Source organism: Podarcis vaucheri, assembly GCF_965113315.1.
Source record: "Podarcis vaucheri genome assembly, chromosome: 16".
NCBI lineage: Eukaryota > Metazoa > Chordata > Lepidosauria > Squamata > Lacertidae > Podarcis > Podarcis vaucheri.
The window spans coordinates 6,523,669-6,549,123 of NC_138754.1; the positions used below are offsets into that span (position 1 = coordinate 6,523,669).

At 42.2% G+C, this 25,455-nt stretch overlaps 2 long non-coding RNA genes across 2 annotated transcripts in view; one reads left to right on the top strand and one right to left on the bottom strand.

The window, feature by feature from the left end:
- The window catches only part of LOC309520763, a 28,799-nt gene extending 16,518 nt beyond the window's left edge, over positions 1 to 12,281 (top strand). Inside the window, exons 2-3 of the long non-coding RNA XR_014214389.1 lie at positions 1,560 to 1,736; positions 11,198 to 12,281. This is a non-coding gene — a long non-coding RNA (uncharacterized lncRNA). The remainder of the gene's footprint in view (positions 1 to 1,559; positions 1,737 to 11,197) is intronic.
- LOC309520719 lies at positions 4,931 to 7,052 on the bottom strand. The gene is made up of 2 exons (XR_014214335.1): positions 7,008 to 7,052; positions 4,931 to 6,049 (listed from the first exon to the last, which is right to left on the bottom strand). It is a non-coding gene; the product is annotated as an uncharacterized lncRNA (long non-coding RNA).
- Positions 12,282 to 25,455: the final 13,174 nt, after the last annotated feature.

Genomic DNA, 25,455 nt, shown 5'->3' on the forward strand with positions numbered 1-25,455 from the left:
CCCATCGGATGTCAAGGTGATGGAAAACTACCCGACATTCAGAAAACATCTTAAGGCGGCCCTATTCAGGGAAGCTTTTAATGTATGATATTTTAATGTTTTTTTGGTTTCTGTGGAAGCCGCCCAGAGTGGCTGGGGAAACCCAGCCAGATGGGCGGGGTACAAATAATAAATTATTATTATTATTATTATAATGACCCACCCAGTGGTATTCAGAATATCACTCATGAAATCACTCAAGATATCCCTCAAGTAATTAAGGAACAAAAGAAGAAAAGGCACACTAATCTAGGAACTTCCTCTCTGCCCAGAACGTTGGAGGCTATACACCACACCCCTCAACAGTATTTATAGAAACTCAAACACCAGATTCTGCTCTGTTCCAGTAACAAGAAGCCGAAAGCACCAGCCTGAAGATGACGAGTGAGACCTCGTCGAAACGTCGCCCAGACACCCCGACTCTTACACGGGAAGACACCCGAAGACACCAAAACCTGCATTCCTGTACCCGTGAAAATCTACGAAAGCATATATATATATATATATTGGTGCCTGCTGAAGACCTTCCTTTCCCAACAACCTTTTTATGGATTAAAACAAAGCTCTGATCTGATTCTATAATAAATTTGAAAATGTTTTTAGTAAAACGTTTTTATTATCAATTCCTTTGGGATGTTTCTAGCAACTGATTCATAAATGATTTTTTCTTTGTATTGATTTCTCTTTCTCACCTCATCTTAAATGATGCTTTATTGAGCTTATTGCCATTTTGTATGGTGTATTTTTTATGGAAACTGTGATCTATAAGGGTTGTAGCCCATGCTGCTCTTTCTCAGAGTAGACCCAGTGAAATTAATGGACATAACTAGCTTAGGTCAATGGAATTTAGCTTCTGAGAACCCTGAAATTTAGGGCCTAGATATTAGATCAAGTTGGGGAACCTCTGCCCTCCAGGTGTTACAGCTTCCATCAGCACCAGAAAGCATCGCCTAATGGCCAGGAATATAGGACTTGCAGTTCAGCTATATTTGAAGGCCCAAGGGTTCCTCACACCTATATTAGATAATAGAACATGCAGAGGTGATGCTCTGGGAGGTGCTCCTGGAGGGGTTTTGGTCCATGTTTTCCTCCAGAAGACAAGCAAACACAACCCAGATCTGATTCTGTCCTAGCACCAGGGGAGATATGTACCTTCAGGGGAACTAGAAGTTTGTACCGGGCCATTTAAGGGAAACAGCGGTGAAAAGGTAGGCCAGGAACTGCAGGCTATACTTTGGGTGATTGCTAGTAGACCAATGAATGACTGTGATTCCAAACAGTTTATTAAAAGCCAGATAAATTTGCAAGTGTATGTGTTTGTGGTAAATGCTAGGAGAAACTGCCTAATTGTTGAAATATGTTTGATGGTGGAGCAATCAGCCTCTGGGCAGCCTTTGGTTAGGGATGCTGTACTTGCGAGATCCCTGCATTGAACGAGGTGGTGGTGGACCGGTTACTCTTGAGAGTCTCTCTAAAGCACTATAATTGTAGAAGTTAGTTTTCTAGTTTTCCTTTTCTAGACATCAGTACTACGAACCTGGGAACACTGAAGTTTAGTTAAAAGAAGAAGAAGGGCTGTGAGAAAAGACTTCAGATACTGGCATTGATGTTGCATGATGCATCTTCAGGATGAGTTACTTCACAGGGCTCTGCCTCCCAGCTGAGTGTTTTCCATGTGGCAAGAACTTCAAATTACAGTAAGTAATTGCCTGCTCTGTTTATGAGTTTCTTGCAAACCTCAGAGCAATAGAGCATCCAAGTTACACCCTACAGGTTCTTTTCCTCATAGCACGCCAAAGCCACATTCTTATATGAGATGTAATCTCACATTTCCTGGAATTTGCTCCATTGGGATCAGGAGAATCATTATCAAAATGATCACTGCATTGCTGTCTTTAAACCACCCAAAAACCAGGACTGATGGCTACAAGCTTGCCACATCTGGGTGTTTCCAATGAAACATGCTAATTCTGGTGAGCCATGGTAAACAAGAAAGGCAGAAGGTGCTACTTCAGAGGTAGCCAACAATGTCTTTCTTCTGAGAACCACATTTCCTTAAGGATGATCTGATAGTTTTCTCGTGGCTACCCTGAAATTCTAATTGAATACAGAGCCATAATGTTTTAATATTTGAAGAAATGAAAACCTCAAAGGTATTTATGTATGTGACTACAGCAACAATGATTCTGTACACTCAGTACTTAGCCAGCACTCAGCTGACACTCATGATGCACAGAGTTTCTTTAAAGCCACAAAGACCATCTATGGCCAATAAATCATTGCATATGCTCCCTATGCTCAACAGACGGTAAAGGGACCCCTGACCATTAGGTCCAGTCGTGACCGACTCTGGGGTTGCAGCGCTCATCTCGCTTTATTGGCCGAGGGAGCTGGTGTACAGCTTCCGGGTCATGTGGCCAGCATGACTAAGCCACTTCTGGCAAACCAAAGCAGAGCATGGAAACGCCGTTTACCTTCACACCGGAGCAGTGCCTATTTATCTACTTGCACTTTGACGTGCTTTTGAACTGCTAGGTTGGCAGGAGCAGGGACCGAGGAATGGGAGCTCACCCCATTGCAGGGATTCGAACCGCTGACCTTCTGATCGGCAAGTCCTAGGCTCTGTGGCAACCCACATCCCACAACAGACGGTACCACACTTCTAAAAGATAAAGAAGCTATTGCGCTGCGCTGGAAAGAACATTAACAGCATCTCCTTAACTGCAACTCCCCCATAGCTGCTGAGGTCGTCTCACAAATTCTGCAAAACCAAGTTAGAGATGAGCTTGCAGTATCTCCAAATCTGGAAGAGTTGTGTATAGCTATTAACCAAATGAAAAACAACAAAGCCAGTGGACCTGATGGGATACCTGCTGAAGTCTTAAAAGTGGGCAGAATTGAACTTACACAGCAACTTCACAAGTTCATTGAAAAAATCTGGGAGAGAGAGGAGATCCCAGGAGACTTTAGGGATGCCAAAATTATCAATTTTTTAAAGGTGATAAAACAGATTGCAGAAACTATTGAGGCATCTCTTTATTAGCTACTACCTGCAAAATTATGGCAAGGATCTTAGCAAACCATCTCCTAACAATATCTGAGGCTAATCTTCCTGAATCCCAAAATTGTTTGAGACCTTCTAGGGCAGTGGACATGATTTCACCGCCCAAAAGCTTCAAGAAAAATGCAGAGAGCAAAACCAACTCCTGTATATCATGTTTATTGACCTGACTAAGGCCTTTGACACTGTAAATGGTAATGCCCTGTGGACTGTCCTTCCGAAAATTGACTGCCCAGATAAATTTGTGAACATCCTGCAGCTCCTCCATGATAATATGACAGCAACAATCACAGATAACAATGGCTCTCAAAGTGAACCATTCACAGTGGGATCAGATGTTAAAGAGTGTTATGTTATCGCCCCAACTCTATTATTTTCATTGTCATGATTCTACACATTGTCGAAGACAAACTCCCCATCAGAGTAGAAATCATATATTTATTTCCTTGACATCTGATGGGAAGGCGTTCTATAAGGAGGGTGCTACTACCGAGAAGGCCCTCTGCCTAGTTTCCTTTAACTTAGCTTCTTGCAGTGAGGGAACCACCAGAAGGCCCTCAGAGCTGGACTTCAGTGTCTGGGCTGAACAATGGAGGTGAAGACGTTCCTTCAAGTGTACTGGGCTGAGGCCATTTAGGGCTTAAAAGGTCAGCACCAACACTTTGAATTGTTCTCAGAAACGTACTGGGACCCAATGTAGGTCTTTCAAGATAGGTATTATGTGGTCTTGCAGGCCGCTCCCAGTCCCCAGTCTCGCTGCTGCATTCTGGATGATTTTTAAAATTAAGAAAGGGTTAAGGAATGGTTTTCATAACTTAGATGGACACATGACACCCTACGTTTAATAACACATTATGAATGTTAATGCGCTGCAGAGCAACCAGCAGTAGGGAAACAACATTTTGATGGAGGAAACAAAGGGAAGAAACACTTTTAATTTACAAGTATGCCCTGTGACATTTTAGAACAGTATATCTAATATCGTTCTAAGAATGTAAACCTGGTCGGTCTAGATCGAGCCATGGCCTTAATGGTTTGACATTCACTGTGGTGCGCATGCCCGACCTTCAGGGTAAGTTGACAAGGGAATGCCCATACTCAAAATGCTTTGGGAATTTTACCCCAAGGACCTCTAATGTTGCATTCCTCCCCAGATTAGAGGCCAGATTAAACCCATGAACAAAAAGCCACTTCAAGCAATGGCTCCCTACAGTTTGAATTAGGTGAAAAAGAGGAACCTCATGGCATTTATAGGGTTTCTTCCAAATTTCACTTTCGGTGTGTTGAGTTGTGGCAAATCTACCCTGAACCTAGAGTGGGAGCAAAATTATTCCGACCGTGCTTTCAAACTTTATATTCTTTGTGAACTAACTTCCACCAATGTATTTGATAGTTTTGAAACTTTACTCTGTAATACTGTGTTTTTAAGTGTCATACCACCTTGTGATATCTTATATTAAGGTGCAATTTGTAAACATTTAAATCAAGAAAGTGAGATATAGGGAATTATGCTGGGAATGGCATAAAATCTATAAAATGAAATAATTTGCATTGATGTTATATGTTCTGGTGTTTGAGTCGATTTAGTTTAGGTTCTTTGTTTTTGTTCTCTAAAAAAAGTGAACTGATTTAATCAAAGGTACCTTGAAGGCCATTTCTAGTTTCGAATGAGGATCCCCAAGGTATCATGAGGGTAGATGCAGCTGCAACTGTGCTGAAGCTGAGTTGGTCAAGATCAGCTCAGTGCAGTGCCTCGACAGGAGGTAATGAGAGAACCTTACCTAATTCCACACTTGAATTCAATCATAGAAAAAAGAGAGAGGAGATCAATTTTTTTGGATGCAAATAGAAGTTTAATATGAACCCAGAGAGGTATGAATAGCCCAAAGAGAAGTGCAAACAGAATGCAGAAAGAAATACATTATGTTTCATAATACTTTGTTTCCATAAAATACAAGGCTGCTAGAACATGGTGGAATAAGACTGCAAACCAGATGGTACCAAATGCATGTTCAGAAATGGAATAATTGACAAGCAGGGTTCCTTTTTGCTTTTAATCTTTGCTTTTTTGAAAGGGAGGGATCTTCTTCATACAATTCACCAGGGAATTGAGAAAAGGATCCCGGGGAAGGTGTCATATATATAACCCACTCTGGCTATCAATCCCAATTCAGAGTAAAAATTCAGAATGGATAATACTCCCTCAGGCCCCATCCCATAATACTGCTTCCTCAGAATGACTTGAATGTGCTATTCCTTGTAGAAATGGCTTGGTGCACCCACAGTTCTAATTCTGGTGCTCAGATCAAGTGGCCTGCAGATGGTGAAGCATTATGCAAGGATTTTAGATTCAACCACCTCAGGCAAAACAGATATAATGCGGAGAGTTAAAATGTAGGCATAATCAGTATGCGATAAGCATAAGGAAAGCTTGCATGCATCTTATTTCAAGAAGGGCTCAGATGCCACAGGTCACGCCTTGTGCCAGTTGTGATGTTCACTATTTCAGGAGGGAGTGGTGGAACTGGTCCACCTCTCCTGTTTTTCTCTTGCTTTATTTTGGTTGCCGTCTTTCTTCCATGCATATCCTTCTTTGGCCTTGATTTAGAACTTGCAGGTACTGTAGCTGCTATTGTGGCATGAGCTGCTTGTATTGTGGCTGGAGCTAGTGTGGCTGCTATTGTGGCATGAGCTGCTTGGCAGGGCATGACAGACACCACTGGCATGCCGAGAAGATCTGGCCAGAGGTTGTGCCAGTGGTTTAACACATGGGTTGTGCTGATCAATGACAAGAGGCTCCTCGGGGCAGTAGAGCTCTGGCCCTGGGATGGTCAGGACAAAAGCTGGCGGCTGGATGGTCACTGTTGAAGGAGGACATTGGGCATGGCAAGAATCGCGCCAGATACCAGAACGACGACCGGCAGACATCTTTGAGGTTTAGAGGTGGATCTAAAAGAAGATAAGTCAGCATTATGTAGAGCTTGAGGTGCTGGTTAAGAACCTAAGGGGAGCCCTGCTGAATCAGACCAAAGGGCCATCTAGGGTAGAGGTTTAACAACTGAAGGTTTTATTCCTTCACAATTCTAGAACGTGGGTCCATGCAGTGAAGCTTTCTCGTTGCCTGGCTCAATCTATTTAAGTCCCATAGCACCATGATAAAGCACACATGTTCTGAACACTAGGCCTCAGGTGCAAATAGGAGCAAGTTCTGCTTTAAGGACCTAAGGCAGAAAGGCTGGGAAGGACATCCACCTAACACCAGGAAATGATGCATAAGCATCCATACGCCAATGGCCTGACAACTTCTTATACATGGTAGCCTCAGCTTCCTTATGGAGCTACATATGTAGAAGGCAACAGTTACCATCCACACCTCTGCTCCAAAGGTTTTGAGTTCCACTGAAAAGGAAGTTAACTACCTTTGGGCTTTCGACCCCAATGTCAATCTCCAACAGAGTCTCATCTATGACTGCACTCCAGGACTACCTATCCCACTATCAAACTTCAGCAAAGTATCTCATTGATTCCCAGGGCTTCTTTTCACCTGGAACTCAGTTACAGAACCTCTCAGGTGGGTACCATTGTCATTATAAGACAACAAGCGAGGTGTTCATGGTGAGTTCTGGCACCTCTTTTCTTAGAAAGATAGCACTGGCCATGCCCATAAATCAGTGGTGAGGAATCTGTGGAGCTCCAGAGGTTGCTGAATGGCGGCTCCTAACCAAGTATAATGCATCCACATCCAAAGAAAGAGAAGCAATGCAAGTAAGTTAGCTTGAAAACCTCACACAAAGGAGCAAATCCCTGAGTCAACTTATCTATCCTGCAGATGGACTCCTGTGTAACCTCTGCATATCTAGAAGATCCAGAAGCTGTGCCCGTTGTCCCAGAACCCAAATAGACTTACCTAGTTCTCTGAGAATCAGAAGCGAAGTGTTTGGAAGAAGCCTAGTGCATGGGCTTTTTATACTGCTTGGTGGCAGGAAGTTTATTTAAGACTTCCCTGTTTTTCTTTTGGGGGTGTAATGGATATAATGAAGAGCTGACATATTGCTATAGGGAACACCACAGATTTTTTAATAGAGGTGACACCCTTTCCTTGATAATCTAATATTCATTTATGGTCACCGCATTGGCATGTTATGTTTCTCCCAAACTCAGTATTAAAGCATCAAACATATTTTAACACGTTGGTTGCTGCATAGGCCAATGTGCCAGAATCAGCACTTGATCTTCACAAAGTTGTTATTGAAACTGGCACATCATGATCAGCACGTGGTTCCAGGACATAGCCAGTGTTTGTGGCAATCAGGATAGAGACATTGCTGGTACCCTGATACCACTAAGTGTCTACTAAGGTCTCTCTTTGTGGAAGACCTCTGAGAAGATGGGGATCTGGAAGAATCAGGATAGACAAGGGGAAGGACATAATATGGGGAAGTTATGCTATTAGCACATCTTGAATTTTTCAACTTTCAAATTCCAAAGATAAGGGGTGCTAAAAATGTTGAGAATTCAAAAAAATACAGAAGGTAAAATTCCCCGTCCCCTTCTCCCAGGTTTCTGCCCCCAAATGGCAAAAAACAAACAAACAGGTTAGGAGGTGTGCAAACTCTGACTGAATCAACCAAGAATGTAATGAGGTTTGAGCATCAGTTTTATGTTTGGAGATCTGAATTTGTGGATAACAAGCATTCCAGTAGCAGGACCTGCATGTATATGCCATGGGGGTGAATTCTATATGGCATGTCATTTTAGGGGGTGAAACAAATTTTTTGCAATTTTTTAAAGTGAGGGTGTCTGAAAAATATGTTGTCTGGGGGATGTCAGGAATTCAAATCTGCTATTATGTTTGTGAATGGACAACATTTAGCTTGGTAAGTCTATGTCTGATGAAGAAGTATATGAACTCCTTTTAGAAAACCCAATAATTTGAAGTTTACCTTCTGAAAATGTCAAGTAATGCTAAACAAGTAAATAATAATAATAACATATAACTGCAAGTACTTGGCAATCATTTTTTAATGATCTCTATGAGATCCTACGGGACGCAGGTGGTGCTGTGGTGTAAACTACTGAGCCTCTTTGGCTTGCCTATCAGAAGGTTGGTGGTTCAAATCCCCGCGACAGGGTGAGTTCCCGTCGCTTGGTCCCAGCTCCTGCCACCCTAGAAGTTCGAAAGCATGGCAAGTGCAAGTAGACCGCTCTGCTGAGAAGGTAAATGGCAATTCTGTGTGCTACTCTGATTTCACAAGCAGTGGCTTAGTAATGCTGGCCACCTGACCCGGAAGCTGTCTGTGGACAAAGGCCGGCTCCCTCGGCTAGTAAAGCGAGATGAGAGCCGCAACACCAAAGTCATTCGCGACTGGACTTAACTGTCAAGGGTCCCTTTACCATTTTTTATGAAATCTTACACACTTTTCAATTACAAAACAGAATTAAATCATATTGATTCAACCAAAATATCTTTGAATTCTCAATTTTTTTAGTACTCCTTATCTTTGGAATTTGAAAGTTGAAAAATTCAAGATGTGCTAATAGTATAAATTTCCCATAGTATGTCCTTCCCCTTGTCTATCCTGATTCTTCCAGATCCCCATTTTCTCAGAGGTCTTCCACAAAGAGAGACCTTAGTAGACACTTAGTGGTATCAGGGTACCAGCAATGTCTCTCTTTTTTTTATAAGATATTTATTAAAGGTTTAGACAATAAAACAAACTTCACATTCACAACCGAAAAAGAAAAACACCATCACAATCAATCAAAAAAGACAAAAAAGACAAACAAAACAAACAAAAAAAGAAAAAAACATAAAAAGGACATAAAAAGTGATTCAATTTCTTAAATATTTTTTCCATAACCCTCTTTCCAGACTCCCTCACATCTCCCTTTTCTGTGTTCCCTTTTACAAAATCTTACTCAGCAATACTTCACCTTCTTTCGAGTCTTATTTTATATTATACATTTCAACTATTATGTCTCCAATTTTTCCCTTTGTTATCAGTTATTTAAGCTTGACATAATATTATTCAAATTTCACCTTTGTTCTTATATACCAATTTTGCATACTCCTTTCAACTATGTCACTAATGCCCTATTATCTTTATATCCTGCATCATTCTAACATTCATACAATTTACAATACTTTTGCAGATAATCCTTAAATTTCTTCCAATCCTCTTCCACTGTCTCTTCTCCCAGGTCTCGGATTCTGCCAGTCATTTCTGCCAATTCCATATAGTCTATCAGTTGCGTCTGCCATTCTTCCAAAGTGGGCAAATCTTGTGTCTTCCAATATTTTGCGATAAGTATTCTTGCTGCTGTTACTGCGTACATAAAGAAAGTTCTATCCTTCTTTGACACCATTTTGCCAACAATGCCACAAAGGAAGGCCTCTGGTTTCTTAGGGAAGGTATATTTAAATACCTTTTTCAATTCATTATAGATCATTTCCCAGAAAGCCTTAACCTTTGGGCACGTCCACCAAAGATGAAATAATGTTCCCTCAGTTTCTTTACATTTCCAACACTTATTGTCTGGCAAATGGTATATTTTTGCAAGCTTGACTGGGGTCATGTACCACCTATATATCATTTTCATAATATTTTCTTTCAAGGCATTACATGCCGTGAATTTCACACCAGTGGTCCATAACCGTTCCCAGTCAGCAAACATAATATTGTAGCCAATGTCTTGCGCCCATTTTATCATGGCTGATTTAACCGTTTCACAGGGTACCAGCAATGTCTCTATCCTGATTGCCACAAACACTGGCTATGTCCTGGAACCACGTGCTGATCATGATGTGCCAGTTTCAATAACAACTTTGTGAAGATCAAGTGCTGATTCTGGCACATTTGACTATGTTAAAATATGTGTGGTGTTTTAATAGTGAGTTTGGGTGAAACATAACATGCCAACGCGGTGACCATAAATGAATATTATATTATCAAGGAAAGGGTGTCACCTCTATTAAAAAATCTGTGGTGTTCCCTATAGCAATATGTCAGCTCTTCATTATACCCATTCCACCCCCAAAAGAAAAACAGGGAAGTCTTAAATAAACTTCCTGCCACCAAGCAGTATAAAAAGCCCATGCACTAGGCTTCTTCCAAACACTTCGTTTCTGATTCTCAGAGAACTAGGTAAGTCTATTTGGGTTCTGGGACAACGGGCACAGCTTCTGGATCTTCTAGATATGCAGAGGTTACACAGGTGTCCATTTGCAAGATAGATAAGTTGGTTCAGGGATTTGCTCCTTTGTGTGAGGTTTTCAAGCTAACTTACTTGCATTGCTTCTCTTTCTTTGGATGTGGATGGATTATACTTGGTTAGGAGCCGCCATTCAGCAATCTCTGGAGCTCCATAGATTCCTCACCACTGATTTATGGGCACGGCTAGTGCTATTTTTCTAGAAAAAGAGGTGCCGGAACTCACCATGAACACCTCCTTTGTTCTCTTATAATGACAATGGTGCCCACCTGAGAGGTGCTGGAACTGAGTTCCTGGTGAAAAGAAGCCCTGGGAATCAATGAGATACTTTGCTGAAGTTTGATATTGGGATAGGTAGTCCTGGATTGCAGGCATAGATGAGACTCTGTTGGAGATTGACATTGGGGTTGAAAGCCCAAAGGTAGTTAGCTCCCTCTTCAGTGGAACTCAAAACCTTTGGGCTGGAGGTGTGGATGGCAACTGTTGCCTTCTACATACGTAGCTCCATCAGGAAGCTGAGGCTACCATGTATAAGAAGTTGTCAGGCCATTGGATTATAGATGCTAATGAATCAGATTTCCTGGTGTTAGGTGGACATCCTCCCCAGTCTTTCTGCCTTAGGTCCTTAGGTTCCTATTTGGAGCAGAGGCCTCGTGTTCATAACATGTGTGCTTTATCATGGTGCTATGGGACTTAAATAGATTGAGTCAGGCAACTAGAAAACTTCTCTGCATGGACCCATGTTTTGGAATTATGAAGGAATAAAACCTTCAATTGTTAAACCTCTACCCTAGATGGCCCTTTGGTCTAATCCAGCAGGGCTCCCCTTAGGTTCTTAACCAGCACCTCAAGCTTGATGTAATGCTGACTCTTATCTTCTTTCAGATCCACCTCTAAACCTCAAAGATGTCTGCCGGTCGTCGTTCTGGTATCTGGCGCGATTCTTGCCATGCTCAATGTCCTCCTTCAACAGTGACCATCCAGCCGCCAGCTTTTGTCCTGACCATCCCAGGGCCAGAGCTCTACTGCCCCGAGGAGCCTCTTGTCATTGATCAGCACAACCCATGTGTTAAATACCCTCTGGGCAAATCTTCTCGGCATGCCAGTGGTGGCTGTCATGCCCTGCCAAGCTGTCATGCCCTGCCAAGCAGCTCAGGCACCCACAGTAGCAGCCACACTACCTGCAAGTTCTAAATCAAGGCCAAAGAAGGATATGCATGGAAGAAGGACTGCAACCAAAATAAAGCAAGAGAAAAACAGGAGAGGTGGACCAGTTCCCACCACTCCCTCCTGAAATATTGAACATCACAATTGGCACAAAGCCTGACCTGTGGCATCTGAGCCCTTCTTGAAATAAGATGCATGCAAGCTTTCCTTATGCTTATCGCATACTGATTATGCCTACATTCTAATTCTCCGCAATATATCTGTTTTGCCTAAGGTGGTTGAATTTAAAATCCTTGTATAATGCTTCACCATCTGCAGGCCACTTGATCTGAGCACCAGAATTAGAACTGTGGGTGCACCAAGCCATTTCTACAAGGAATTGCACATTCAAGTCATTCTGAGGAAGCAGTATTATGGGATGGGGACTGTGGGAGTATTATCCATTCTGAATTTTTACTCTGAATTGGGATTGATAGCCAGAGTGGGTTATATAAATGACACCTTCCCCGGGATTCTTTTCTCAATTCCCTGGTGAATTGTATGAAGAAGATCCCACCCTTTCAAAAAAGCAATGAAGAAAAGCAAAAAGGAACCCTGCTTGTCAATCATCCCATTTCTGAACATGCATTTGGTACCATCTGGTTTGCAGTCTTATTCCACCATGTTCTATCAGCCTTGTATTTTATGGAAACAAAATATTATGAAGCATAATGTATTTCTTTCTGCATTCTGTTTGCACTTCTCTTTGGGCTATGTATACCTCTCTGGGTTCATATTAAACTTCTATTTGCATCCAAAAAAAGTGATCTCCTCTCTCTTTTTTTCTATGATTGAATTGAAGCGCGGAATTAGATAGGGTTCTGTCATTACCTCCTGTCGAGGCACTGAGCTGATCTTGACCAACTCAGCTTCAGCACAGTTGCAACTGCACCTACCCTTGTGATACCTTGGGGTCCTCATTTGAAATGAGAAATGTCTTTCAAAGTACCTTTGACTCAATTGGTTCACTTTTTTTGAAGAACAAAAACAAAGAACCTAAACTAAATCGGCTCAAACACCAGAACATATAACATCAATGCAGATCACTTCATTTTATAGATTTTATTCTGTCATTCAACAACCATTCCCATCATAATTCCATATATCTCACTTTCTTGATTTAAATGTTTACAAATTGCACCTTCATATAAGATATCACAAGGTGGTACAACACTTAAAAACACAGTATTACAGAGAAAAGTTTCAAAACTATCAAATACATTGGTGGAAGTTAGTTCACAAAGAATATAAAGTTTGAAAGCAGTGGCTGAATAATTTTGCTCCCACTCTAGGGTCGGAGTAGATTTGCCACAATTCAACACCCCAAAAGTGGAATTTGGAATAAAACCCAGAACTGGCATGGGACTCCTCTTTTTCACCTACTTCAAACTGTAGGGAGCCATCGCCTGAAGTGGCTTTTTGTTCCTGGGTTTAATCTGGCCTTTAGTCTGGGGAGGAAAGCAACATTAGAGGTCCTTGGGGTAAAAATTCCCAAAGCATTTTGGGTATGGGCATTCCCTTGTCAACTTACCCTGAAGGTCGGGCATGTGCACCACGGTGAATTTCAAACCATTAAGGCCATGGCTCGACCTAGACCGACCAGGTTTACATTCTTAGAACGATATTAGATATACTGTTCTAAAATGTCACAGGGCATACTTGTAAATTAAAAGTGTTTCTTCCCTTTGTTTCCTCCATCAAAATGTTGTTTCCCTACTGCTGGTTGCTGGTTGCTCTGCAGCGCATTAAAATTTATAATGTGTTATTAAACGTAGGGTGTCATGTGTCCATCTAAGTGATGAAAACCATTCCTTAATCCTTTCTTAATGTTAAAAATCATCCAGAATGTGGCAGCTAGACTGGGGACTGGGAGCGGCCGCCGAGACCACATAATACCGGTCTTGAAATTCCTACATTGGGCCCCAGTACATTTCTGAGGACAATTCAAAGTGTTGGTGCTGACCTTTTAAGCCCTAAATGGCCTCAGCTCAGTGCTGGGAGCCAGTGTAGGTCTTTCAGGACCGGTGTTATGTGGTCTCGGCGACCGCTCCCAGTCACCATTCTGGCTGCCACATTCTGGATTCGTTATAGTTTCCAGGTCACCTTCACCTTCTCCCCATGGAGAGTGCATTGCAGTAGTCAAAGCAGGAGATAACCAGAGCATGCACCACTTTGGTGAGATGGTCCGTGGGCAGGTAGGGTCTCAGCCTGCGTACCAGATGGAGCTGGTAGACAGCTGCCCTGGGCACAGAATTGACCTTCGCCTCCATGGACAGCTGTGAGTCCATAATTATTCCCAGGCTGTGCACCTGTTCTTTCAGGGGCCAGTTACCACATTCAGGACCCAGAATCCTCCACACCCATCCGCCCCCTGTCTCCCCCAAACAGTACTTCTGTCATGTCAGGATTCAACCTCAAACCGTTAGCTGCCATCCATCCTCCAACCACCTCCAGGCTTTCACACAGGGCTTTCACCGCCTTCACTGGTTACGATTTGAAAGAGAGGTAGAGCTGGGTATTATCCGCATCCTGATGAACACCCAGCCCAACCCCCCTGATGATTTCTCCCAGAGGCTTCATATAGATGTTAAAAAGCATGGGGGAGAGGACGGAACCCTGAGACACCCCACCAGTGAGATTCCAGGGGTCTGAACCCCACCAACACCACTTTCTGGACACGGCCCGGGAGGAAGGAGCAGAACCACTGTATACTAGTGCCACCAGCTCCCAGCCCCTCTATCTGGTCCAGAAGGATGTTGTGGTCAATGATATCAAAGGCTGCTGAGAGATCCAGCAGAACTAGGAAACAGCTGAGGTTGGAATCATTTCCCATCCTGCTTTAAGTCATTACATCAGACATTACTCTTCCTGCTTACTAACACAGGACTGAAGGAGTCTGCCCATCTAGCTGGCTTTTCCCAGCCACTCTGGGTGCCTTCCAACAGAATATTAAAAATACAATAAAACATCAGACATTAAAAACTTCCCTAAACAGGGCTCCCTTCAGATGTCTTCTAAATGTCGGATAGTTGTTTATTTCCTTAACTTCTGGTGGGAGGGCATTCCACAGGGCGGGCACCACTACTGAGAAGGTAGCCTTGGCCCAGTATTCCTGAAGGAGTGTCTCCACCCCCATCATTCAGCCTGGATACTGAAGATCAGCGCTAAGGGCCTTCTGGCAGTTCCCTCACTGCAAGAAGTGAAGCTACATGGAACCAGGTAGAGGACTTTCTCAGTAGTGGCGCCCACCCTGTGGAAAACGATAAAACATCAAATGTAAACAAGTTCCCGAAACTTTCTAATATTGCTCCTGATCCTTGCAGAAGCTAGTATGGTGAAGGATGTGGAACACTTGCATACTGAGCTTGAAGGAAACATATGACGACAATGATGTGATTATCTACCAATATTTGTTTATCAAGGAAAGGTTGTCTGCTGCTTACAGTAAACCAGGGTGTTCCCTATGGCAATTTACCGGTTCATCATCATACCCTCTGACAAAATAAATAAATAATAGGAAGTCTTGAATATGCTTCCTACAACGAAATCTACTTCCTGCTACAAAACAGTATAAAAAGGCCATCATCTAGGGTTCTTCCAAACACTTCTTCTCATTTCTGCTGCTTAGAGAACTAGGTAAGTCCATTTTGGATTCTGGAACAGTGGGGACGTCTTATGGATCTCATTGGTGTACCAAGGTTATGTGGGCGTTCTGCTAGTAGTTGCTGGTTTTAAAGGATAAGTGGGTTTGGGGATTTGCACCATTGTGTGAGGCTTTCAAGCAGATAATCTTGGAATGCATATCATTGCTTTGCATGTTGCTGCATTCTGATGGGTTGGGCCACACTGATGGGCAACAACTCTCTGGGGTTACAACACAGGTGAGGAACCTGCAAGCCTTCAAGATCTGGTTGGACTCCAACTCTCCAACATCAGCCACAGCAAATACATACGATGATAAAGGATGGTGGAGGGCCATAGGTCCTTAGGTTGATTGACAGCTGATGCCCTTTTAAATGTGTTGTGGGAGGGGGGATTGTTGGTTTGTTCTTGTTCTTATTTTTATTATGTATTTTGCGGGGGGGGGGGGTTGTATTGCAATTTTATGTTTGAACTGCCCTGAAATCTACAGGTAAAGGGTGGTATACAAAATTATCATGATAAATCATAAAATAAATAAATTAGGTACAGTCATACCTCATGTTACGTCCGCTTCAGGTTGCGTGTTTTCATCTTGTGTCCCGTGGCAACCTGAAAGTACTGGAATGGGTTACTTCCGGGTTTCACCACTCACACATGTGCAGAAGCGGCACTTTGAGTTGCGGGCTTTTCACGTTAGAGACGGGCCTCCGGAACGGATCCCGTCCATAACATAAGGTACCACTGTACTTGATTGAAGCTTGACATTGGCTTAGAGAATCCAGTGTTATGTAGTTTCCTTTCCAGTAGACCTCAAACCTTTGTGGTAGAGTGGGGGAGGCAGTTGTCTCCTTCTGCATAGCTCTGCTAGGAAACTGACGCTTGTACAAAGAGGAAGTTTCCAAGTTGCTGAACTATGTACCTTGACATGTCAGGTTTGCTGGCGTCAGGCAAAGGTATTTCCCATACTTTCCATCTTGGGCCCTTTACAGAGACGTTGCCAGTGTTTGGAGCAGGGGCTTCCTGCTCACAACACAGGTTCTTTATTATTTGGCAATGGATCTTACATTGATTGAGCAAGACAACTGGCCCAACTAGAATTGGAGAGTTCATCTACGCTGAATCTTCTGCTAATCAGATTCATTGTGTGGTCTCAGATTGTAGTATTATGGCAGAGGGGGGAGGGAAGGAAGGAAGGAAGGAAGGAAGGAAGGAAGGAAGGAAGGAAGGAAGGAAGGAAGGAAATAGTTTTCATAACCAGTTCATAACCAGTGTATGTCTCAAACAATTTATCTTTATTGGAAACTCTGCATAATGCTGACTCTATCTTCCTTCAGACCCACCTCTAAACCTCAAAGATGTCTGCTGGCCGTCGTTCTGGTATGTGGCAGGATCCTTGCTATGCCCAGTGTCCTCCTTCAACAGTGACCATCCAACCACCACCTTTTGTCCTGACCATCCCAGGGCCAGCTCTCTGTTGCCCTGACCAGCCTTTCTGCATTGAACAGCACAACCCATGTGCTTATGGATATGGCGGCAGTAGATCTTCTAGGTATTCCAGTGGTGGCTCCAACATGTCCGAATTCTACTCTCATGCCATGCCAAGCAACTCATGCAGCTATGATAGTTGCAAGTTCTAAATCAAGTCCAAAGAAGGATATGTATGGAAGAAGGGTGGTGCAAACAAAAAGAAAGTAAGAGAAGGAAAGAAGAGCTGGACCGGTTCTCACCACTCCCACCTGAAATATTGAACACCCAGCATCAGAATTGGCACAAGCCATGACCTGTGGCACCTGAAATAAGATACATGCAAGCTTTCCTTATGCTTATCACATACTGATTATGCCTACATTCTAATTCTCAGCATCCTATCTGTTTTGCCTGTTGAGAATTTAAAATCCTTGTAGAATGCTTCACCATCTTCAGGCCACTTGATCTGAGCACCAGATTTAGAACTGTGGGTGCACCCAGCCATTTCTACAAGGAAGTGCACATTCAAGTCATTCTGAGGAAGCAATATTATAGGATGGGGACAGATTGAAAGTTATCCATGCATTCCCTCAATGCATGGTAGTAAGAAGATCTTTCTCCGCTAAAAAAAAAGATAAAGAATGCCCCCGTTTCTGTGAATGCTCCCATTTTTGAATATGCATTGTTTAGCATTTGGTTTGTGGTTTTCTTCCACCATGTTCTACCACCCTTGTGCTTCATGGAAGCAAGCTATTTTGGAACATGGTGTCTTTCATTCTGCATTCTAGTTGTACTTTTGATTTCACTATTTGTACCTCTTTGCTTTCATATAAAAATTTCAGTTGCATCCCAAAACACTCTTTCTTTTATGGCTGAATTGAAGTGTGGCACTGGGTGGGGTTATCTCGTTCCTCCCTTTCCAGGCACTGAGGTGATCTTGAGTAGCTTAGCTTCAGCACAGTTACATCAGCATCTACCTTCATGATAGCTTGGGGTCTTCATTCTAAATGAGAAATGGCTTTCAAAATACCTTTGAATCAATCAGTTCACTTTTTCAAGAATGGAAACAAAGAAACTAAATAAATAGAGTCAAACAACAAAGCAGATGACATTAATGCAAACTACTTTAGTTGGCAGATTTTATGCAGTCCTTTAAGATTTATAGCACAGTTGGGCATATTTATTTAATTAATTTGTTTAAATAGTAGCGAATTGTGCTTTTGTATAAATATAACACGTCAGGTTGGTTTGCAGCATAAAAACACAATATGAAGGTAAAAACATTGAAAAAGTCAGTAGAAATTGGTTGGCAAAGAACCTCAAGTTAGAAAGGCCCATCTGAGTACTACAGCTGTTCCAAATGTTTTCGCAGAAGCTAGATGAAATTGTGAGTGTGTTTGTTTATTTTATTTTTTTTATAAATTTTTTATTGGGTTTTCACAATTTATATAAACACACACAATACACGATACAGACATACAAACACAAAAACAAACACATATAATTTCAAATCCTTAATTTCTTAACCACTTTCCCTGACTTCCCCTCACCTCCCCTTCTTGCATCCCAATTCCATAGTTAACTCAGCAAGTTCTTATCTCCTACTTTTGCCTTATTAATATTTTACTTAATTCTTCTTAGTGAACCAAATTTAACTTATAAACCTCAATTAAACAACAGTACCCATCTTTTACCTCCTTTTCTAAGGTCAACCCAAGTTCCCTTCCACAAATTTCCCAATTTTTATATTAATTACAAAACAAAATAACAAAAAAAACACATATAATTATACACCCTTTGGATTCCAAAACTCTCACCCCCCCTTTCCTGGTTTCGATCCCCAAAGAATATCCATCAGTCTATCAGTTCTCAGCCTGGATCCATCACGTCCGAGGCACGTCCGTGTGTTTGTTTATGGTGAATGTTAGAAGAACATGTCTAATTGTTAAGAGCTGGAACATTCCCGCTATCACCGCTGTTGTTTATTCTGGTCCTGGAAGTATTTGCAAGAAATATAAGAGTAGATAAAGAGATCACAGGGATAAAAACTGGAAAAAGTGAATTTAAATTGAAAGCATATGGTGATGATTTAGTAATTATGGTGGAGGATCCAAAAAATTCTCTTCCTAGAGTGATAGAAAAGATTCAAGAATTTGGAGAAGTGGCAGGATTTAAATTAAATAGAAAGAAAACTAAGTTATTAGTAAAAAAAAATGAAGGAAGAAGAGATAAAAGTTCTAAGTTCATAAAAAGGTAAAATACTTAGGGATATGGTTAACAGCAAAAAATATAAATGTCTACAAAGACAATTATGAAAAAGTGTGGTCTGAGATAAAAATGAATTTAGAAATATGGAGTATAATGAACCTTTCCCTACTAGGAAAAATAGCAGCGATAAAAATGAATTTATTGCCAAAAATGCTCTTTTTTTTTCAGACAGTCCCAGTAATGGTGATAGATGATGGCCTCAAAAAATGGCAGAAGGATAAGTTTTTCGGGGGGGGGCAAAAGACCAAGGATTAAACACAAGATACTTACAGATATAAAAGAGAGAGGCAGTTTTGCCCTCCCAGACCTCAAATTGTATTATGAGGCTGCATGTTTGATGTGGATTGGGGACTGGATAAAACTGGAAAAGGAAAAAAGCATTAGATTTGGAAGGTCATGATAACAGATTTGGATGGCATGCATACTTATGGTACAGGAAAGGGAAAGTGCACAAAGGATTTTACAATCATATAATCAGGAGATCACTAATGAGGGTGTGGTAGAGATATAAATATCTAATAGAAGAAAAAACACCCTGGTGGTTATCAGCAATTGAAGATTGAAGCTTCGTTACTCAAACCGCTTGGCAAAAGGGGGAAGTGGCCTACATATAGAGAATTGCTGAAGGATCAGGAAGGGAAATGGAAATTAAAAGATTACGAGGAAATTAAAGATCATTTTCAGAGTTGGTTGCACTATAGACAACCACATGAGATGTACAAGGAAGATAATAAAAAAGGATTTAGCTATACAACTTCCAAATTTCCAAAGGAAGTTATAGAAGAATAACGGAAGTTGTTGAAGAAAGCATATAGTATTCTGCAAGAATGGGAAACAAAAGATGAGGAGGTCAAATTGGTTGTGATCAAATGGGCACAAGATAAAGGACACAATATACAATTCGAGGACTGGGTAAAATTGTGGAAAGTAAATTTGAAATTTACAGACTGTTCTCTTTTGAAAGAAAATTATATGAAAATGATGTATAGATGGTATATCACACCAGTACAGACAGCAAAAATGTATAAAACTGGGTCAAACATATGTTGCAAAAGTAAAGAAAAAGAAGGGACTTTTTATCATATGTGGTGGGAATGCAGAGAAGTTAAAAAAAAAATTGGTAATGATATACAATGAATTGAAAAAAAAATGTTTAAAATGACATTTGTAAAAAAAAAACAGAAGCATTTTTGTTAGGGATTGTAGGACAAGATCTGCCAAGAAAAACAAAGAATTTATTTATGTATGCTACAAAAGTGGCAAGAGTCTTGATAGCACAAGGATAGAAGAATGAGGAAATCCCAACGAAAGAACAGTGGCAAGAAAATTTGATGAGCTACACAGAGTTAGCTAACTTGACATACAAACTGTGGGACAAGGACAACTGTGACTTTAAGAAAGAGAAATCAGTGTAGAGAAATCAGAGAGAGGAGCTGAGGGAAGTCCCTGGTGGGAGGGGCGAGGGAGGGATGGAAGGGGGTAAGGAAAAAAGGGGGAAATAATGTATGTGATTATATGTGTCAGGGAACTGCCATCGGCTCAGGGGCAAGAGGGGCAAAGCTGGATGGATTACAGAGAGCCCCCAAAGATCGTGGGAAGCAGCACCTCCTCAGCGGAGGAGAGTAACCACGCCTCTGGTGGAGAGGAGCTGCAGGGCTCGGAGGAGGCGAGACGGTGCCAGGACACCTTGCCTGAGCAAAGTGGGGAGGAGAGAGGTCCTCCGTTACCCACGCCCTCCTTGCGCAGTAGGCTTCCACGCAGAGAGGGGAGGCGCAGACTGGGCGTCAAGAAACTACTCTGCAGGGGAAGGTTTAAGGACTGCCCACTCTCAGATTCTGCCAGTGAATGAGTGAGCCACGGAATAGTGGAGCTCTGCATGGTGAAGGGTTTTTGGCACCAATAACGAGGCTTTACAGCCAACCAGGGAGGCATTTGCCTGATTACTCTCGAGTAACTCCCTGATATCCCTACAATATGGTTTGCTAATTTGCTGAAATTGCTTAACAAAAATATTTAATAAAAAAAGAAAGAGCTGGAACATTCAGCCTCTTGGCAGCCATCTTTGAAGAATGTTATAGTTGCAGAATTCCTGCACTGAGCAGGTGGGTGGTGGATTGATGGCCATCTTTATTCTAGACTAGAGTGCCACAAGGCAGTTTTTCTGTTCTCCTTTTCTAGTCATCAGGACTAAGCAACAGGCAATACTGAAGTTTTGCTAAAACAGGAAGAGCTATGTAGAATGACTTCAGACGCTGGAATCAGGCATCGCATGATGCAGCCTTAGAAGGAGTGACTTCACAGGGACCTGCCTCCCAGCCGAGGTGTTTTCCATGTGGGAAACACCTCAAATTACAGCGATTAATTGCCCCTTCTTGTAACACACACAAGTTTCTCACAAACCTCAGGGTAGTAAGTCACACAAGTTACACCCTACAGCTTCTTTTCCTGATGAAACAATAAACCACATTCGCATATATGACATATAATCTTGTATTTCCTTGGCTCAATTGGCACCAGAAAGGTCATTATCAAAATGATCACTACATCCTTCATATCCCTCAAAGATCATCTCATACAGGGTCCTCATGCTTTGGGTGGGTAGAGCCAGAGACAAGAAAAAGTGTCAGAAAGAAAGAAAGAAAGAAAGAAAGAAAGAAAGAAAGAAAGAAAGAAAGAGTAATTTGTGGGCTATAAGCCTCATAAAACCCCTCCCTCTCCTCCTACCCTCCATATTTACTATGAAGTCCCCCCCGCCAAACTCTCTGAAGCAAATTTTAATATCTTGAGAGGGTGGGAAGCCATGATATAGAAAGAAGAGGGATGTATAAAACTAAGTCCTACTTAGCATTGTTATTTGTTCATGGGAACAAATTTAGGAAAAGGTAAAGGGACCCCTGAACATTAAGGTCCAGTCACGGCTGACTCTGGGGTTGTGGTGCTCATCTCGCTTTATTGCCCAAGGGAGCCAGTGTACAGCTTCCGGGTCATGTGGCCAGCATGACTAAGCCGCTTCTGGTGAACCAGAGCAGCGCACGGAAACGCCGTTTACCTTCCCGACGGAGTGGTACCTTTTTATCTACTTGCACTTTGACGTGCTTTCGAACTACTAGGTTGGCAGGAGCAGGGACCGAGCAACGGGAGCTCACCCTATCGTGGGGATTCGAATCGCAGATCTTCTGATCGGCAAGTCCTAGGTTCTGTGGTTTAACCCACAGCGCCACCCGTGTCACAGAAACAAATTCATATACCATTAAATTATATTAGTCTCTAAATGGTTTACAAAGATACAATACAACAAAATCAGTTCAAGCAAAAAAACAAGCATTAATTAAAACTGCTGCTGGATTTATTTATTTATTTTTAAAGTCTCAGTTCAGATGTTCAGTAGAAAGAGGGCTTGTCTGAAAGAAAGTCCCAATTAGTCATGGCTATGGCGTGCCTGGCGTGCTCTGGTCCATGGGGTCACGAACAGTCGGACACGACTAAACAACTAAACAAAAACAAAACAAAAGAATTGAAATGGGTCTACTCTGAGGAGGACTTAGTTGTACACCCTCCCCTCAATATATTTCCTGATTTATTTATTTTTACACAGCTTTCTTTTAAACAGTACTGGAAACTTTTCATGATATCCCATATAATCTGACTTGGCACTCCCCTTACATTCTCCAATGGGCTTTCGACAAACATGCTACTGTGATCGGAAGGCGCATTTCAAAACAGATGTCAAACATGACTTGCAATCGCTCACTGTGGAATGTATTTCTTTTTATCTGTTCCGCTGCCAGTGGGGGATGCCAAAGTCAGTCGTCCATAATTGCTGTCAAGTTTTGGCTTGACTTCTGTTGAAGTAATTTCATTGGAGACTTCCCACCCAGTCACAGCAAAAACAGCTTCAGCTGGATGAGAAATACCAACAAGTCATTATGAGGGTGGTTTTTGCTGAGGTTTCCTTCCTGAAGTATTTTCCCCTTGCCTGTCTGCCTCATTGCATTTGTCCCATGTGGCTTACCTATTTCCATATTCTCCTCACAGAGCTCCAATTCTAAGAGTTGACTGGGAAGAAGGGTTGATTATTAAACCTCTCTGGAAATTGCAGCTGTGTTAGGGAAATAGTTGGTCTCAGAACCCTTAACAAACTACTTTCCTCATGATTATTTGGGGGAAGCCACAACTGTTTAAAGTGGAATCACAACTGCATGCAAAAGATGTGTCTTTTAGGAGGAACCTGCACTTATCTGCACTATAATGCTGATGAATTTTCATGAGAAATTTTCATCTAGTTATAGACATCGCAAATATCTGGGAAAATGTGGAGAACTGAATTGAAGATAGGGAAAAACGAGAAACCGGGAGAATGTGAACCTGACAGATTTGTCCAACCCAACTGAAGTAGACATATTGAAATTAATAGGCCTCATTAAGGTATGTCCATTCATTTCTATTGGCCTGCTCTGAGTAGGACGTACAGTCATACCTCGGGTTACAGATGCTTCAGGTTGAGTTTTTTTGAGTTACGGACGCGCCAAAACCCGGAAGTACCGGAACGGGTTACTTCCAGGTTTGGGAGGTTGCGCATGTGCAGGAGGTCCGTACTTAACCTGAAGCACCACTTTAGCTAATGGGGCCTCCTGCTGCTGCCGCGCCACCGGAGCCCAATTTCTGTTCTCATCCTGAAGCAAAGTTCTTAACCTGAAGCACTATTTCTGGGTTAGCGGAGTCTTTAACCTGAAGCGTAGGTAACCTGAAGTGTATGTAACCTGAGGTACCACTGTATTGTGTTTTACTGGAATGTGGTAGCCTGGGACTTTTAGGGTTGTGTCCAAAGGTAGTCCTACTCAGAGTAGCCTCTGTAAAATTTATGGACACCAGTGATTTAGGCCACCTCCACATCATACATTTAAAGCAGTGTGATTCCACTTTAAGCAGTCATGGTTTCCTCCAAAGGATTCTGGGAGCTGTAGTTTCTTAATGGTGCTAAGAGGGGTTGGGAGACTCCCTATTCCACTCAGAGTTGCATAGTATTGTGTTTTGTTTTATAAGTTGCCTTGGGAGAACCTGTGCCCTGGAAAGGTGACATAGAGATATTCAAAATAAAGAAATAAAGGAAATCCCTGAATGCTGCCTGGAGAAATTGCTGCCTCATCTACATCCCTCCCAGAAAACCTAGCCCCAAACATTCTCTATGGTCATGTCCTAACAAGCTGACAACATGGCGTTACCACATTGACAACACCCCAAATTACCGTAATTAATTAGCTGCTTCTCCATAAGTATTAAATAGGCCTTCACCTGTCTCCAGAGCATATTATTATGCGCACATCGTTATAGCTGCAGATTTTTATCACCAGAGAGAGGCCGGATGGCTGAATCACAGAAATCTGGGCTTCTGTTATGCCACTCCTTCCAAAGCTTGCCTTTTGGGAAAGCGACTGCAAATAAAAGAATATCTTTCTAGATCTCATGGTGGCTGGAAGTCACCTTGTCTAGGAACATATATATGGGGCAGGCAAATGGGATACGATCTTTGGAAGGGAATATGAAATAGGAAGACTTTCTTTTTTAATGTTTAATGGAGAGAGGGCACAAAATGTTTAAATTTTTTTAATGTTCAGTTGTGGGAGCAAAGAAGCTAGTGTAGTGTAGCATTTAGAGTGTCAGACCTTGACCTGGGAAAGACCAGGGTTAAAATCTCTACTTGACCATGAAGCTCACTGGTTGACCTTGGGTCAGCTAGTGCCTTCCTACCTCACAGGCTTGTTGTGGGGATTGGATGGGGAGGGGTAGAATCAAATACACCACGTTGACCTCCTTGGAGAAAAACTTGAAATAGAGATGCAATAAATAACACAAGAGATTTTACTTTCTTGGGCTCCATGATCACTGCAGATGGTGACAGCAGCCATGACATTAAAAGACGCCTGCTTCTTGGGAGAAAAGCAATGACAAACCTAGAAAGCATCTTAAAAAGCAGAGACATCACCTTGCCAACAAAGGTCCGTATAGTTAAAGCTATGGTTTTCCCAGTAGTGATGTATGGAAGTGAGAGCTGGACCATAAAGAAGGCTGATTGCCGAAGAATTGATGCTTTTGAATTATGGTGTTGGAGGAGACTCTTGAGAGTCCCATGGACTGCAAGAAGATCAAACCTCTCCATTCTTAAGGAAATCAGCCCTGAGTGCTCACTGGAAGGACAGATCCTGAAGCTGAGGCTCCAATATTTTGGCCACCTCATGAGAAGAGAAGACTCCCTGGAAAAGACCCTGATGTTGGGAAAGATGGAGGGCACAAGGAGAAGGGGACAGCAGAGGACAAGATGGTTGGACAGTGTTCTTGAAGCTACCAGCATGAGTTTGACCAAACTGCGGGAGGCAGTGGAACACAGGAGTGCTTGGCATGCTCTGGTCCATGGGGTCACGAAGAGTCGGACACGACTAAATGACTAAACAACAACAATGTAGTTCATGAAAATGAAACGTGATCCTAGATGTTTAAATCTTGCATTGCATTGTTCATAAACAACCAGAATGCACAGGAAGGGCACCTGGAGCAGTGATGGC